Below are 17,960 nucleotides of genomic sequence, written 5' to 3'. Positions count from 1 at the left end.
CAAGAGAAGGCCAAAGGCATGCCGTTCTTCCATGCATTTACTGGTTGTTATGCAGTCTCAACCTTTAGAAATAAAGGAAATTAAACAACATGGCAGAAATGGGGCATTTTTCCAGGGGCCACAACAGGTTTTTCCAAGCTCAGTAAGTACCCACTAACCGTCAAAGATGGTGATTTGAAGATTCTGGAGAAGTCTGTGGTCCTTCTGTATGACAGGTCAAACGTTAAGCATATCAGGCAGGTTGTGTATGGGGTCAAGCAATTCTGTGCCAGCCAAAAGCACAGAGTCCAGCTACCTGACTGGGGATGAGAAAAGATTGGCGAAGACTGGAAAGACTTCTGTACAGCCAGCTCCCCCCATTGCAAAGAGTTGTGAACAGCTTACATGTGGCTGCAAGACAGGTTGCCATGGCAAGTGCAAAAAATAGGCTTGAGCTTACATGTACAGCTTTGTGTAGCTGCAAATATGAGGTGTGGCTATAATGTTGCAAATGATGCTTCAGATACTTCCACAAGAGAATTTCGTCACACTAAAGAGTGGAATCATGCATCTTTAAAAATCTTGCGTTCATTTCTGGCTTAAAAGAAGACAGTGAGACAGTGCTCAATCATAGATAAAATCATTTGATTTTTACACTCCATTATAGTCTTGTGCTTGTATACTTCTCAGTAGCATCATGGGGTCCCTTTCCAAGATTTAATATTGACAATAGCCCAATAGAAATTCTAGAAACAGATTCTCTCTAGCCTCATAAATGTAGGCATGGATAAAAATTGCATGACTACCTTTCTTAGTTGCAGAATTATAAAGCAAAATGTTTCATGGTGCCCATTTTGTACGCCATGTTTATCACAATGGTAAATATAGTAGTAGGAGCTCTGGTAATATCTTTGATTGACTCTTCTGAATAATGATTGATGTAGTTATTTCAACAATGATTTACTCAAAGTGACGCAAATATAAACAACTAGCTGCCATATTGAAATTTTGCGTGGACACCCAGATTTTTCAAAAGGAATTAAAATGGGCACTTGTGCCAAATTTCATGCTTGTATCACAAACAAGTATTTTTCTACTTATCTGCTGCACTAGTATTGTTTGTTTTAAAAAAAAAATAGACAGTTTGTCCTTTGTACAGGCTAATTACACTTTTCAAATCCGCACATTTTACATATTGCTTTTTGAATTAATGGATCTTATTTATATACTCCTGGGCTGATATTCATATTCTTATGCATGCCCTAATGCTATTCTCCTTGCATTTTAATACATTTTTACTTGTTTATCGTTTTTTTAATAAGTGAGATTTCTCTCTGTATTTCTCTTTACGTTCTCTTACTTCCTACACGATATTCTTGGAAAGCTTGAATTTGAAGTCAATGGCCCCTGTGAGCTTGTTTGATATGGATTGGGTTCATCTTTTAAAAAAAAAAATAATAATAATAATAATAATAATAATAATAATAATAATAATAATATGAAAATTCACTTATAAGACTAAACTTACATTTCTTTCCATGTCATTATAACAGGCCAATTCTTAGCTCTATCATAACCAACCTGTTATTTTGTGCATGTCCTATAAATTTTTAATGCTGTTCACTACTCGTTTTAAGCGATTTACCTGTTTAACCAACATAGAATTTGTCACATGCTTTACAGGGAATTGGGCAGACACATCTTTTGTATTATCAGGAGAGATATTTATTAGCATTAACATTTAGGATTTTAAGCGGAATGAAATATCATTAAAGAAGTGCACATCAGTGAATGCACCATCCAATGCAATATCAGGATATTTTAATATCACGCCCATCTTCTTCATTACATTTTTTCCATGATCACTGCTGAGATGCTTTGGAAACATTGATGTGAATACTGTTTCCTTGCCTTTTCTGCTTTTTCCGTCTAAAAGATACAATACAGAAGGGGGTTTAGAATTCATTATTACTTTTATAAGGCAATATGAACGTGGTGTATGCAACCATTATTCGTTTATACAGAAAATTTTATCGATGGCAATAGTTCAAATATTTATCCTTTGAAAGTGTTTGCCACTTCGTTTCCAAGCAAAATAATTACTGGGTCGTCATGTAAGTAAGTATAGCTTAGCCATTAGATTTACTTGAATAATGTTGTTCACGATTCTCTTCTAGAAGGAAGAATACTGAAAAGAAAAATTCTTTTTTTTTTTTTTTTTTTTTGCCAGTGAGAGAGTGAGAGAAGTTTCTTTGTTTACCCGTCCTGTTTTCCTACTTTTCTATTCCTTTCTCCTTCTCGTTCTCATTTCAATGCCTCATCCATTAAGGGATTTGCATAATCGCTGACAGCCTTTTCAACTCGAAAGAACAGCTCGTCTCCGGATGCGAATTATGTTTCTAAGCCACTCTCTCGCTCTCTCTCCCTCAAATACATATATACACTTATATTTATATTTATATATATACATACCTATATATATACATACATATATATATATATATATATATATATATATATATATATATATATATATATATATATATATATATATACTATATATATATATATATATATATAATATATATCTATATATATATATATAATATATATAATATATACAGATCAAACTATACATATATATATATATATGAATAACTTGATCACGGAGTATATAAAACGTGATGCTATGTATAAATAAAAGGGTTTTTTTGCCACGAAGGAAAAAATAAAAATAACGAGTTGGCCGAGTACTTTCGGTCCTATTCGGACCCTTTACTGAGGCCTCAGTAAAGGGTCCGAATAGGACCGAAAGTACTCGGCGAACTCGTTTTTTCATTTTTTTCCTTCGTGGCAAAAAAACCATATATTATATATATATATATATATATATATATATATATATATATATATATATGTGTGTGGTGTGTGTGTGTGTGTGTGAGTGTGTGTGTGTGTGTGTATGTATTTGAGGGAGAGAGAGCGAGAGAGTGGCTTAGAAACATAATTCACATCCGGAGTAGAAATGTTCTTTCAAATTAAAAAGACTGTCAGCGAGGGAATGCAAATCCCTTAATGGATGAGGCATTGAAATGAGAACGAGAAAGAGAGAGGAATAGAAAAGTATGAAAACAGGATTGGGTGAATATTAGAAGAAACACCTCTCACTATATAGTATGTGTATATTATATATATATATATAGATTATATATATATATATATATATACCTATATATATATATATAAATATGATATATATATATATATATATATACATATATAATATATATATATATATTATATATATACTATATATTATACCATATATATATATATATATATATATATATATATATATATATGATATATATATATATTATAAATATATAAAATATATATCATATATAAATAACTATTATATATATATATATATATATATATATATATCTATCTATATATAGATATATATATATATGTATATATACATATTTATATAATACATATATTAGTATATATATATATATATATATATATATATATATATATATATATATATATATATATATATATATATATATATTATATATATATATTATATATATATATATATATATATATAGATATATATATATATATATGAGTGTGTGTATGTATTATATATATATATATATATATATATATATATATATACTATATATATATATATATATATATGAGTCATATTACATTGCCGTGATTCATATACGTACATCGAGCTACAAATGTCCTTTAATATCTAATTCGCTCTACCTCTGAATTGATATATTTTCATATATCTTAACCGAATGAGAATTTTTTATTCAATAAGAAATTAGTTGGTTCACGGGCACACACCATCGAACCCAACAAATTCAGGACGGACAATGAAGCCTAAACCACACCGCCACCGCAAGAGGGTAAAAATTTATGCCGCCTCTCAACTACAAATACCTGTCGCTCTCAGGTGTTCGTTGTTTTGAAGTCGGCATCAACCCACTTCGACCTCGGTAGCATTGTAGTGGTTTTGTCCGCACGTAGCCATTATATGAGTCATATCACATTACCGTGATTCATTTACATACATCGAGCTACAAATGTCCTTTAATATCTAATTCACTCTACCTTGGAATTAATATATTTTCATATATGTTAACTGAAGGGGAATTTTTTATTAAATAAGAAATTTGTCAGCTCACGGGTGCGAACCATCGAACCCAACAAATTCAGAATGTACAGTGAAGCCTAAACCACATCACCACCGCAAGAGGGTATAAGTTTATGCCGCCTCTCAACTTCAAATACCTGTCGCTCTCAGGTGTTGATCTTTTTTGGAGTCAGCATCAGCCCACCTCGACCTTGGTAGCATTGTAGTGGGTTGATGCCAACTACAAAGCAATGAACACCTGAAAGTAACAGATATTTGTAGTTTAGAGGTGGCATAAACTTATACCTTGAGGTGGCAGTGTGGTTTAGGTTTCACTGGGCGTCCTGAATTTGTTGGGTTCGATGGTTCGCACCTGTGAGCCGACTAAAAATTCCCCTTCGGTTAACATATATGGATATATATTAATTCCAAGGTAGAGTGAATTAGATATTAAAGGACATTTGTAGCTCGATGTATGGATATGTATCACGGTAATATGATATGACTCATTTAATGGCAACGTGCGGACAAGAGCAATGCAACGCTGCTGAAGTCAAGTTGGGTTGATGCCGACTCCAAAACAACGAACACCTAAGAGTGACAGATACTTGAAGTTGAGAGGCAGTATAAAATTATACCCTCTTGCAGTGGCAGTGTGGTTTAGGCTTCACTGTGCGTCCTGAATTTGTTGAGTTCGATGGTTTGCACTGACATACAAGTTGCGTCTTTGCAGTAACATAATGAAAAGAAAGATACTTTATTATTCGTATCACTGTGCAAAGTAATTGACAAAGAAATGAACCAATCAAGATCCCTGTTCCATTAAATGAAAGTCACCGACAAGAGAGAGAGAGAGAGAGAGAGAGAGAGAGAGCCATTTAACGACATTAATGCACTACAATTTTATCATTTTATCTTGCTATCGAAAAATGAGAGAGAGAAAGAGAGAGGAGATAATTTGTGATTTGAGAGCTAAGTAATCCGATAATCCCATCACCATCTTCGTTATTTGACTTACATTGAGAGAGAGAGAGAGAGAGAGAGAGAGAGGAGAGAGACGACGAGAGAAGGAGAGAGAGAGAGAGAATCATTAAAAGAGGGTAAACAATAATGAATACGAACTTCTTTACGTTCATTGATCGTCCCTTCACTTACTTTAAGAGAGAGAGAGAGAGAGAGAGAGAGAGAGAGAGAGAGAGAATATCATTAAAAGAGGGTAAACAACAATGAATAAGAATTTCTCTGCGTTCAGTGATCGTCCCTTGAATAACATTACGAGAGAGAGGGAGAGAGAGAGAGAGAAAGAGAGACTATTCGTATAATTGCCCTTATTTTAATATTGCTGAACAAATAGTACATATAAATTTTTCACTTCTGCACCCGTATTTTATCACCCATTGTAGGTGGGTAAATTTGCTAGTATATACTAATTGTCCTATTAGAGTGGGAGCCCAGAGCATTTATTCATGTGAAAGACGGCAAAAGGTTTAACATTATTAATATCATGCCTGACCCTCATATAATGGATTTCTGTATTGCTGCCAGGCCAGAGCCGGGGCTATGACCCCCAAATACCTCATAGTAGGAGGGTGAAAAATTACATTTATTCACGTGAACTTTGGCAAGGCTAAAAGTAGTTTAGAATGGTGCACAGGAGTCTCCTGACTACTAAATGAAGAATGACAGGAAAAAATGACATTTATTTGTGTGAAAAGCAGCAAGACTGGAAATGGTCTCAATTAGTCCTTTAGAGTCCCCTACACACTAAATGGACAATGACAGTCATTTTGGGTCGAGCTTTGACCCCGAAAGCCACTCTGCCTTAAACCTGGGGCAAAAATGACATTTATTCATGTGACCAGCGGCAAGGCTGGAAATGGTCTCAATTAGTCCTTTGGAGTCTCCTGCACACTAAATGGACAATGACAGCCATTTTGAGTGGGAGTTTGACCCCGACAGTAACCCTACCTCAAACCCGGGTCAAATATTTCATATTTATTCATTTGAAAACAGGCAAGGCTAGAAATTGTCTCAATCTATCCCTAGGAGTCTCCTACACATTAAATTCATTAAGTGAAAATCATTTGCAATATAAAAACGTCTCCTATATAGTTATGAAAACAATTTAAATCAATGAGAAATTTTATTGAAAATAATAAGCATTGCTTTCCTAAATTAAATACTCTAATTGTAGCTTACTTCTCTGGATATCCTTTCATAACAGCGTTAATATATTATAATATTGATGAAAATTAAGAAAATGAACAATTGATCATACTCAGATATAAAAAGCAGAATTCTTTACTATCTTGAAAAAGAAAGAAACTTACAAAAAATATAATAATAAATAGATGTGAATGATATTCATTACATTATCCCCACAAAAAAACTAGTAGCATTATCAGAAATGCAAGGCTTATCACATATTCAATCTTAATTTTGTGTGTCTCAAGCATTTCAGGAAGATGTATTATATATAGATGTTTTGCAGCTGATAATAAACCTGCACATTTTCTCCTTGTTTTCTCAGCTATTGTAAAAATTTTGAAATGAAAGATAGTGTTAATGATTCAAACATGATCTTCTTAGGGTACAGAGGTATAGTACTTTAATGGTATTTTATTATAGATTCAGATTATCAGCTTCTATGACTTTGAATTTGATCTCAGCTGAAAATAATTTAAGTATAATAGAAAGGGAAATATCGCATTAATTGTCTTCTTCCTCGGTATTATCATTATCCTCACTCCATAAACTGTCTGAATCCTCATCCTCCTCAGCCATCATTTGGACCCCATCCTCTCCATTGTCAGCTCTAGTTATAGAGCTGGGGACAGGATTTCCAGTGAACCAAACAAGCTGGAGACCATCCCAGTTTTCATCCAGCCATAGTTGATTGGACTATCCCCACCAGAAGGATTAACTTCATCAGCTTGTTTCCACATTTTAGCCACAAAATTTTTTCTCTTGATATGATGAGGGAGGCACAGTTAATCTTCTTCATCCTCGCCAGTGGATCTGTTTGCTTACCCCCGCACATACGCATGAAGGTCTTATACCTTGCTTCATTGATGTCTGACATGTTAAAACCATACAGTACACTTACATAACAAGTCGCGGCGATCGTGTCTACGTCTGATGTCAGGGAACACAAGGCTCTTGCATGATTTTCTGCAGTAGTTGCTACCAATCGCTGAAATGGTTTTACTTTTCCCAGTCTGTTGAAAGCAGGCGTAAAGTCACATCCAATAAGGGCATAAAATCCTAAAAGAGCCTCAGTTAGGCCAGAGTGTTTTTCTTCAAGTTGAGCAGCGATAAGAGAAACGTTGATGTAACGGCAATAGTTACCTGAACCATGTTCATTATCAATGACATGCAATCTGATCATCCAACGAGACCAATAAGGATAACCAACACATCAGTGTCAGACAACCTTACCATAATGGTCCCCCTGTGAATTCTCGCATGGAAAGCAATGAGTGTGTGAGCTTCCACATGCTGAGCTGTAGGTGACTTGGCTTATCAACTTGAATCTGGCTACCAACCCTTGTCTCAGTGAACATGAACTTTGAACATTCACCACCATGTGACACATACAAAACTTTCCTTCCCAAAATTGGTCCTATTTGTGGGTTTCTCCACTCTTGAATAATAAAGTGTGCAAGCTCTTCTTCAAAAGTGCTGTCCTTCAGGAGATCTATTCCACTATGCCACTGTGCTTGATCTGGCCCACTGATTACAAATCAGGGTTGATTGCCCCACCACGAGATTTCCTTTCCTGATCTTTAATTGAAGGAGACACATACTTATCAAGTACAAGGTGAATTTCTTCCCCTCTAACCGAACATACTTTGACAAGCAAATCCCTGGCCATAGTTCCATAAGTTGACTTGCTGTGGCGAAGTAGGGTTTCATGTAGGATGAATCCCCTGTCAACCACACTTGCACTGACTTGAGGCAGCGTGATGTCAGTCAGAATTGTGTCCTGGTTTCCCTCAAGCAGTTTAGTGAGAGTTGTCTTGTCTATCTTGTTGGGAGTTCCATCACTATGAGCAAGGGAGAGTGGTGCATCTGTAATTGGGAAAGTTAAAATGTACTGAAGGTGGCATGTGACATTTATTTTACTTTCTAGGGCAAGAATTCTTGCAAACACATCTCTAACTCCATCTGCTACTTTAGCTTTATCTTTTTCTTTGCAAGGACATTGAGGTTTGGCGTTTTCTGTGGCAAAGATTGACACCTTTATTCATGTTACAGTTTTCAGGAATCTTGAACTGTCTGCTTCACATTCAGTTTTAAATTTCAATCGAAGTTCTACCCCATGCTTCAATGTACTTAAAAGGTAAACCTTTGCCTCTTCCTTTGCTTCTTTACCTGTTGCCACATTGACTAGTTCATGTGTTGACTGAGTATCAAATGGGTTACAGGTATCATTAATGACTCTGGCAAGGGTTTCAATATCATTGTTGTCACACCTCACTCTCCATGGCTGTAACTGACTGTTCCCCTGAATGAAGGCCTACAATTGCCATAATTCTGATAAAGCCATACACACTGAGTCAAGGTAATAGACCATCTTCTGAAGGCATTCTCAGAGTTTCTGAAAGCAGTTAATCCTCTCATATGCAATACAGCATCCCTGTTAACAGTCTGCTCTAAAGTTAGATCAACTGCACATCTTGAGTATTATTTACTGGTGCGTTGGATAGAGAAGGCCCCTGCCTGTAGAATGACCAAAGCCTCAGGGTCCTTCTGTCAGTTTTGAAAGGAAAAGAGATCCCCATCTAGCATAATTTGGCTGATTTAGAGCAAAGATCTCAATAACATAGGGAAGGATTTTAATGTACTTCATTACATTGTTAGTGCGCACTGCTCTCTGGTGTTCCCGGTGTACTCTGTTAAGTATCCATAGATTGCCCAGTTTGCTGCTGTGCTACCATGTTTACCATCCATGATACTTTGCAAAAATTCCACATACCTCACCAGCAGGTCTTTGAAGAGAGCATGGCAACAACTTTTTCCATTTCTTGTACATCATCAGAGGAATGGAACAATGTTACTTGCAAGGATAGTGCTTCTTCTTCTGTCAAAGTTTTCTTGAAATTGGCCAGCAAGGCTCATTCCATCACTGCTGCTATGATCTGATGGATCCTGGTACACCGGTTGTAGAACTTGCCTTTCAAGAAACCTGTAAGAGATCCAGTGGCCAGGATTCCAGTTTCAGTTAATAAGTATTTAATTCCAGAGTCTGCATTAAATGTTCCAATGGCTGCATAGAAAGCCATCTCTAAATGGAAATTCTCCAGTAGTATTATCAGGTTGTCAAATAATGGACGTTGTAGAGCCTGAACAGAAAATGTTTTCAAAGCAACAGCCAGATCATAAGAAACTATGGCATATTCTTGTTTTATCTCCTTTGCGACTGTAACTGCTCTAACCATGGTTTCCTGTACAACATCATTTCTTGTTGGTGGTTGTGAGATGGGGTCCATGTATGCAACAACAGTTTTAGGGAAGTTGTCAGTGATACATTTTTACCTCGGGTTTGAGGTAGGGTTGATGTCGGGGTCAAAGCCCCACCCAAAATGGCTGTCATTGTCCATTTAGTGTGCAGGAGACACCAAACGACTAATTGAGACTATTTCCAGCCTTACCACTGGTCACATGAATAAATATCATTTTTGTCCTGGGTTTGAGGTAGTGTTAATGCCAGGGCCAAAGCTCCACCTAAGATGGCTGTCAATGTCCATTTAGTGTGTAGGAGACTCCAAAGGACTAATTGAGACCATTTCCAGTCTTGCCGCTTTTCACATGAATGAATGTAATTTTTTCCTTGGGGATGGTGCTTGCTGTAGGGGGCAGCACCCCACCCAAAATTTACTGCCATTCTCCATTTAGTAGTCAGGAGACTCTTGTGCACCATTCTAAACTACTTTTAGCTTGCCAAAGTTCACATGAATAAATGTAATTTTTCACCCCCTACTATGAGGTATTTGGGGGTCATGGTCCCATCTCCACCCCAGCAGCAATACAGAAATCCATTATATGGGGGTCAGGCATGATATTAATAATGTTGAACCTTGTTTTTGTCATCTTTCGCATGAATAAAATTGCTCTGGGCTCCTGGTCTATAAGGGAGCTGTTAACACGGCTCAGCCACTACCCTTTCATACCCCTAGCACGTCCTCAACTCAACACGAGCTAGAGAGTTCCTTATAAATTTATTCCACCACACCATGTGTCACTGCCAGTGATATCTCTGGCGCTGGCTTCTGTTTCACGCAACGCTTGCGCCCATATTTAATGCCTATCGCCACACACATTGTGACAATTATTACGGCCAGCATAACAGCTATTGATGGAAGAGTGTAGTGTTGGAGGAAGAAAACCTTGTCCTCCTCACCCTCATCAAGTGGAGGAACCATAACCACCTCTTCTGTTCCCATAACTTTGATTACCCCATGGTCTCCATGTAAATGCTTCATGAAGAAGTTTGTTTAAGTTTTGTAGATCCATTTGCTTAACACCAGGAACCATTCTGAGATGACTCTGCACGAGCTATAGAAGAGTTTTAATCCCTGTAGGAGTAACAAATTGGTAGCCTCATCACACATGGTGGAGATCATGCATTTGGAGCAGTCCCATGACATAGACTAGGGAATTTGGTAAAGTCGCAATCTCATGGTGTTTCTTTAGAATGAAAATCCTACTATCACACAGGTATCTATCATGAACTAATACTGACCCTGCCTCATAGTCAATTGCTGAGGATTGGAATTTCCTCTCCAACAATTTAGTGTCTATCCCATTCCATATAACTACTAAACCCTTAAAAATACTAAGCAATGATATAGCTACGAAAAGACTTTTTATCACTAACAGGTACTTCAACAATTAACCCTTTATCAGACAAATAATCCTTCGAAACTGCATAATACCTATACAACTCCTCCCCAGTAAAAATTATGTTTGAACCCCATTCATTGGTGCATTTTTCAAAGTAGATTCTATGACACCCAAAGGTAGCACATCCACAGAAATATGCCCATGTGAAGCTGCTATTATGCTTGAACATGATTTCTAATCTCCTGTAATAAAAACTCAGTTTCTTTCTCAGTTTTAACAAACAAAAAGAAAAAAATTCAGTCCCATTTAGGTCACTCCTTAATGTCGTCACGGCCAAATGACCCATTTACTCCTCAACTAACAACCACCATCAGACACCTGTCCAACTAACACCCTTACACCTAAGATAACCATTAACTCCAAATAAATCTCTATTAACCCTGAAAATCACCATTACTAAAATAAAACCCAAATCTATTATATATCCACCAAACTACGACCCCTAGCCAAAAAAACAACTGAGGGTCGTCAACGTCCAGTAATCTCAATGACAAAGAATGTGAGGACTTTGATGAAGTAATCCAACTAGAATTCTAGGCAGAATTATTGTCATTGTTTTTCAAGTTCAACAGTAAATGGTGAGTTGCTATAACCTCAAGTTTTTATTATCTTAGCCCATATTCATAATTTTATGTATCACTGAATCTATTCATTTTCAGCAATTTGGCCTTAAAACTGGCCTTATTTAGAAAATGGTTGGCCTCATTCAGCAAATTAAATATGGAAACCCTGGCGCCAACGCCAGTTGTCCTGGACCCATCTTCCTATGTAAGACACTTTTGTAATAAGCCATCAACACAGGAATAGTGTCTCTCACTTACCCTGCCCATAGAGTATCCTATAGCAAGACATTTCCTTCGGCTAAATCATTACCTAATGAGATATCTACCTTTTTGCAGGGCAAATCTCTGTCTAATAAAGGTACTTCTGTTTTACCAGCTGAGATAAATGTTTCAATTTACCACTTAATGATGATGCCTGCAACGATCCTGTGTCCCTCAACAACTTTAGAGGGAAACCGTTTACAGTACCAGAGCAGAGAAAATTAGAAAAGTCATCAGAGACATGGGAACAATAAAGAGCAATTTTTTTAGAGCTTTGCTCTTTACAAGATTTTCTGGACTTCTTCCTGTATGCTGCTGAGAAGTCTGACATTGGGGGTTAGGACAATCATGTATAGTATACCACCTCTGCTTACAAAATGAACAACGTTACTTAAACTTGCCTTTTCTGGAGAATATCATTTTTTTACTTTGTGGATGAGATTATATTCATCAGCAAGAAGAGCCACTTTCTTTCCATCCTTTTCTTGTCGTTCTCTGATGAACATTGAATTTTCTTACAAAATTCCTCCAATGCCATAAGATTCTGCAATTGCTCACAAGTAGTTTTACTTTCAATTATCAAGCCATTTTTAAATTGTTTCCATCTAAGCTAAAACAATTACAAATAAGTTTGAGAGCTTCCTTTTAATGAATTTCTAAATAACTGTCTGTAGTACCCTTCAGCTGTAACAGTATATGCATCAATGATTGCTTTCTTAAGTACACTATAACTATGCTCCCATAGCATTTGAGCAGAGATATGAGCAGCCTTACTATTACGAAATATACCCTTGCAACTGGGTTTTTACTGGTTCGACTGATGGAGTTGGTGGGATGGCCTAGCCTATAGCACAGACTGCGGTCCCCACTCACAGGACAAATGAAGATGGTGGCAAAAATTTACACAATTTTATTACAAAAATAAACATCTCATGACTACTCCTACAAATCAATCAAAAATAAATCTCGTCAATACTAAAAGGCTACACTTTCACCAAGCTCAGCTATCTCAATCACAGATCACATCAAAATCCCTGCAAATAATGACACGAGTCGAGGAACTGTATGCAAGTACATATTGATCAATCAATGGCTTCAGCCAGATGCAATTCAATAAAATTTAAACAGTAAACTAACGTGATAAATCACAAGGCCAGAGAGTAACAGATTGGTCTTAACTCATTTGTTCTCGGAAGGGGAAGAATGCACTTCTCACCTCGGGACGCTACATGGGGAACCAGTTAGGCATTTTTTTAACTCAGGTTTCATTCAATCAATCATTAATGTGGCAGTTTCAGAGACAAGCATACATGGATAAGATTAGCCTTAAACGTTGAATATATGTGAATTATACATCGGCGGCAAGGCCAGAGAATACTCTACAGAATGGTAAAAGGAACAATGCAGCTGCAATGATTATATACAATATATACAGGAAAAAGCGTTGTCCATACAATTACTCGGCACCCCTCCCCCCACAACAATGATTATAGAATAATAATTGGAAGACAAAAATGGGGCAGGACGCCTAATTGCGACAGCGTGCTGGAGGGTGGAGGTGGCCCCAAGTTTTTGCGACCAGCTGTCTTGTGGGGCTCTTGACCTCTGGGTCCTTTGGAGGGCTGGGTGATAGGATTCTTCCCCTGGAGTGGGGCCTGGGGAGTTCGACTGGTGGCTGCGGCTTTGTTTGGATGGCTCGGGAAACTCGTGACAGTGTATGAGGATGAGGTACGCCTTGTCTGTGCAGCAGAGGATGCAGTAGGGGCCTCAGTAGGATCTCATCAGCAGGGGGCAGTGGGCATCGTTCCGGATGAAGACATGTTTGCAGGATGATAAGGCTTTTGGCTTGAAGTGGCTCGTCCTGTTGGAGAAAGTCTTGAGGTAGGGCATGAATTTCCTGGGGGTTTCCCAAAGCCTCGTGATCGGAATGTCTGCGTCGTCAATGTTCATCGGGAATAATTCACCTGGTACCGCCAGTGTTTCCCCGTAGACCTTCTCCATCGCTGATGCCTCGCCATTGGCCTTGGGGAATGTACAGAGACTGAGGAGGACCCAAGGCCCAGGGCCATTGGCTGCAGAGTTGTGGGTGGTGGTGCTGTGGTGCAATGTGCCCATCAGGCGGACAAAGGCGGCCCATAAGTCCAACAGGAAGGCGGGTCCATAGTCTGTTGTGTTGTCTTCTGGCGCTCCAAAACGGCTGATCCAACCGGTGGGGGAGGGCTCTGCACAGGTGCTGGTGGTGGCTTCCGTCACCAGGGTTGCTTCAGGCCACCTGGTCAACCGATCGATGACCATCAGGAGGAATTTGGAGCCTCGGACGGAGGCAGGGGGCCTACAATGTTGATGTGGCTGTGACCAAACCTCCATCTGGGTTGTGGGAAATCACCTACGCCCGATACAGTGCTGCCCAGACTTTGCTGGTCTGGCAAGGGACGTAGTTCCTGGCCCATTCTTGAGAGTCCTTCCTGATCCCGTGCCATATGAATTTTTCCGTCAGGAGGTGCATCATTGTATGGCCCAATTGGTGTGAGATGCTGTGGATCCTGTCAGACATGGTCTTCCTGTGGGAGGCTGGGATCAACAGGTGGCAGGCGGCTGGTGCTGGTGCCGCAGAGGAGTGTTGAACCAGAAGGTCTTCCAATTTAAGGGAGGTGAGGGGCGTGCGGTAGGCTGGCACTTCTGGATCTGTGGCCTGTGCCTGGGCGAGGTCCTCGTAGTCGATTCTGAGGTGGACAGTGCTGATCTTGATCCTCCATAAGGCATCAGCCACAGGATTCTTATCACTGGGGACATAGTGGATGGTGCAGCCAAACTCAGCGATGGCTGCAAGGTGCCATTGTTGCCTCATGGACCAGGCATCGCCCACCTTGGTGAAGGCGTGGACCAAAGGCTGATGATCCGTCCTAATGGTGAAGGGTGAGCCCTCCAGGAGGTATCGGAAGTGGCACACGGCTTGGCAGACGGCCAATAGCTCACGGTTGAAGGTGCTGTAGTGGGTCTCGGCGGGCTTCAGCTTCCTAATGAAGAAGGCAAGAGATTGGGGAAACCTGTGAGTTATCTGCTCCAGGACCACTCTACAGGCAACATTGCTGGCATCTGTGGTGAGTCACAGGGGCGCATCAGGGTCCTGGTGGGCAAGGGTGGCGGCGTTGGTAATGGACGTCTTTGTCTGATGGGAGGCCTGTTGCTGCACCACTTCCCACACCAACTTCTTCGGTTTCACCTTCAGGACCTCTGTCAAGGGGGACATGGTGCGGGCAATGTCTGGAATGAAACAGAGGTAATAGTTCACCATTCGATAAACTCCTGTAGGGCCTTGATCGTCGTCTGTGTTGGGAATTTCTTTATGACATCCACATTCAAGGCCATGGGCCGCAAGCCCGATGCGGAGATCTCATACCCAAGGAAATCCACCTTCTCTGCACCAAAGATGCATTTATCAAAATGGACAATCAGCCCGTTCTTTTAGAGGTGCTTCAGCATAGCCCAAACATGAGGGAGGTGTTTCCTCTGGGGACCTGGAAAAATCCAAATGTCGTCGACGTAGCAGACACAGAAGGGCAGGTCTCCCAGGATGCTATCTGTTAGGCGTTGGAAGGTGGCTCTGGCGTTCCTCAGGCTGAAGGTGGAGTAGAAGATGTAGGACCCGAATGGAATGATGATGGTTGTCTTGGGACCTCCTCGGGATGCACGGGAACCTGAAAATATGATTTTGAGAGGTCCATTTTTGAGAAAATGTTTGCTCCGTGCAGGGCCCCAGTCTAGTCCTGCATGTTCAGCAGGGGGTAGTGATCAGGGGTCGTTACCAAGTTCAGCCGCCAGTAGTCCCCGCAGGGCCTCCAGGTACCGTCCGACTTCTTGACCATGTGGAGAGGTGAGGCCCACGGGCTCGAGGCCTTCTTGCAGATGCTCATACGCTCCATCTCTGTGAAGGTCCTCTTGGCATCCTGAAGGTGGTTCGGCGGAAGTCGGCAGAACTTTGCACATGTGGGAGGGCCCGTGGTCGTGATGTGATGGAATACACCTTGCTTGGCCAGGGTCCCAGCTGCCTGACAGAGTTCTGGCTTGAATACGTCAGGGAAATCCTGCAGAAGGTTGCCGTATTTGTGGGGTGCTATGGAGCAAAGGGTGGGTATGCCTGGACCTGCGGTGAGTGGAGGGAGCAGTATGTCCCTGTGTCGAGGAGGCGCTTGCGGCTCCCCTGCACCAGGAGTCCATGTTGTGCCTTGATGTCCGCAAGGATGAACTGCCAGACGTAGTTGCAGAGATTTTTAAATACTTTGTGCCATAGGAGCAGATGGAGTCCCGTTCACAGCCACCAGGGTGGTCGTGGCGTTGGGAGTGTGGCTGTGGTCATCTCCTGACGGTGGGAACACCGACTACATCGCTCCTGTGTCAACTAGCATCCTGCAGCCAAAGATCGTGTTGTGGATGTAGAAGCCTATGGGGTGTGGTTTCAGTGATGTTGCGGCCATGGCTGATGATGTGGTTGGTTGCCTTCCCCATTTTTTGACAGGGAACATGAGCAGGGGGCATTGCATCTCCTGGCAAACTTCCCCAACTTCCTGTGGTAAAAGCACCAGGGTGCATTGTCACCTCGCTGCTGCATTGGGCCCTTCCTCTGGTGTATGGCATTTATGTCCATTGTTTCGGGATCCTTTGTCATCAGACAGTAGGTCAATGTTGGGGCAGCAAGTTTGGTGGCCGTGATGGCCTCAGTCAGCTTCTGAGCCTTGTCGACCAGCTCCTCCTCAGGTAGGGTGTCAGTGTTGGGAATCTGCCCATGAACCTCCAGGGACAGTTGGTGGAGAAATATATTGCACAAGAGGCTGATCTCCTTTTTCTGACCATCCACACCAATCTCTGGTAGCCGAAGAAGACCCATCAACTTGTCCCAGGCATCCATCAGGTTGGCATCGAGCATCGGGTTGGTGACAAGGTTGAGGACGTGGGTGGTTCTCACAGGAATGGGAATGGAGTAGGTACTGACGAGCTTCTGCTTCAGCTTGCAGAGGGTGACCGGGCTGGTCTGCAAGTTCAACCACGGGGATATATGGCTGAAAACTTCCCCCGGGGGAGCTGCTACAACTTGGAGAACTTCGTCCGCGAGCCCCGCGATCTGAAATTGGCCTCCCACCCTGTAGAAACATGAGGGTTGGTCCTGTGTGGTGAAAGGCGGCATTTTCACTGTCCACTGCTTCTCTTGCACTATCTCGAACACTTTCTGGCTCTGTCACATTCATCTAGAGCCTTTCAGTTCTTCAAGTCACACTTTCAACACTATCTTCCAACCCATTTTGTTGGTTCCCTCCTGAGTTGCTTTTGTCCTAGTCTCTTTATTCATTCATCTCTTTTTCACCGTGGTGGGCATTCGCTTCTATGGGCACTAAGTGCTCCACTGCTTTCAGGTGCTCTTCGCCTTCGAAGAGGACTCTGATGGATTATGCGAATCCTTGGTCATCAGGGTAGATAGCAACAATTCTGCTCAGGGGCCACTGATCATGCTTCCATTGCTCCACCTTTACTAGTACTACGATGTCTTCTACATGTAGTGCAGTTACAGGACTCTCCCTGAAGTCATGTCACTCTTGAAGCGACCTCAGGTAACCCTGTCTCCAGTATCGCTTGAAGTGTTCAAGCGTCTCAGTGAGGTGGAAGTACTGATGACACAACTGCTTGGTGGTCAGGATCTGATACATCTCGTGTGGAACTACTGGTGGCAACAGACGTACCAGATCGCCTCGGATTTGGTGGGAGGGCGTGAGAACTGTCTTCCCTCACATCTCCAGCATACATCAGCTAATGATTACCCACAACTGCCTCATCCTCAAAGATGAGCGTGCGAAGCTGTTCCTCGTGGAAGAAGTCGTGTTGCAAGGTGACTTCCAGGGTGCATTTCACTACCCCTATCAGCCTCTCAAAGAAACATTCTTTCCCGGGAGACCGAGGAGTTTGAAAAGTCCAATTGATCCCCCTCTCCTGGAGGAAACGTTGCATGACGTCCTCATTTTACACCTCGCTCAAGAAGGTGCTGGCAGCGTGGAAGGTCATGATGTTGTCACCATACACCCGTGAAGGTGCCCCATGTG

Source organism: Macrobrachium nipponense, chromosome 27 (assembly GCF_015104395.2).
Source record: "Macrobrachium nipponense isolate FS-2020 chromosome 27, ASM1510439v2, whole genome shotgun sequence".
NCBI lineage: Eukaryota > Metazoa > Arthropoda > Malacostraca > Decapoda > Palaemonidae > Macrobrachium > Macrobrachium nipponense.
The sequence above is the reverse complement of the archived record's forward strand: the minus strand, read 5'-3'. Positions refer to the sequence as shown.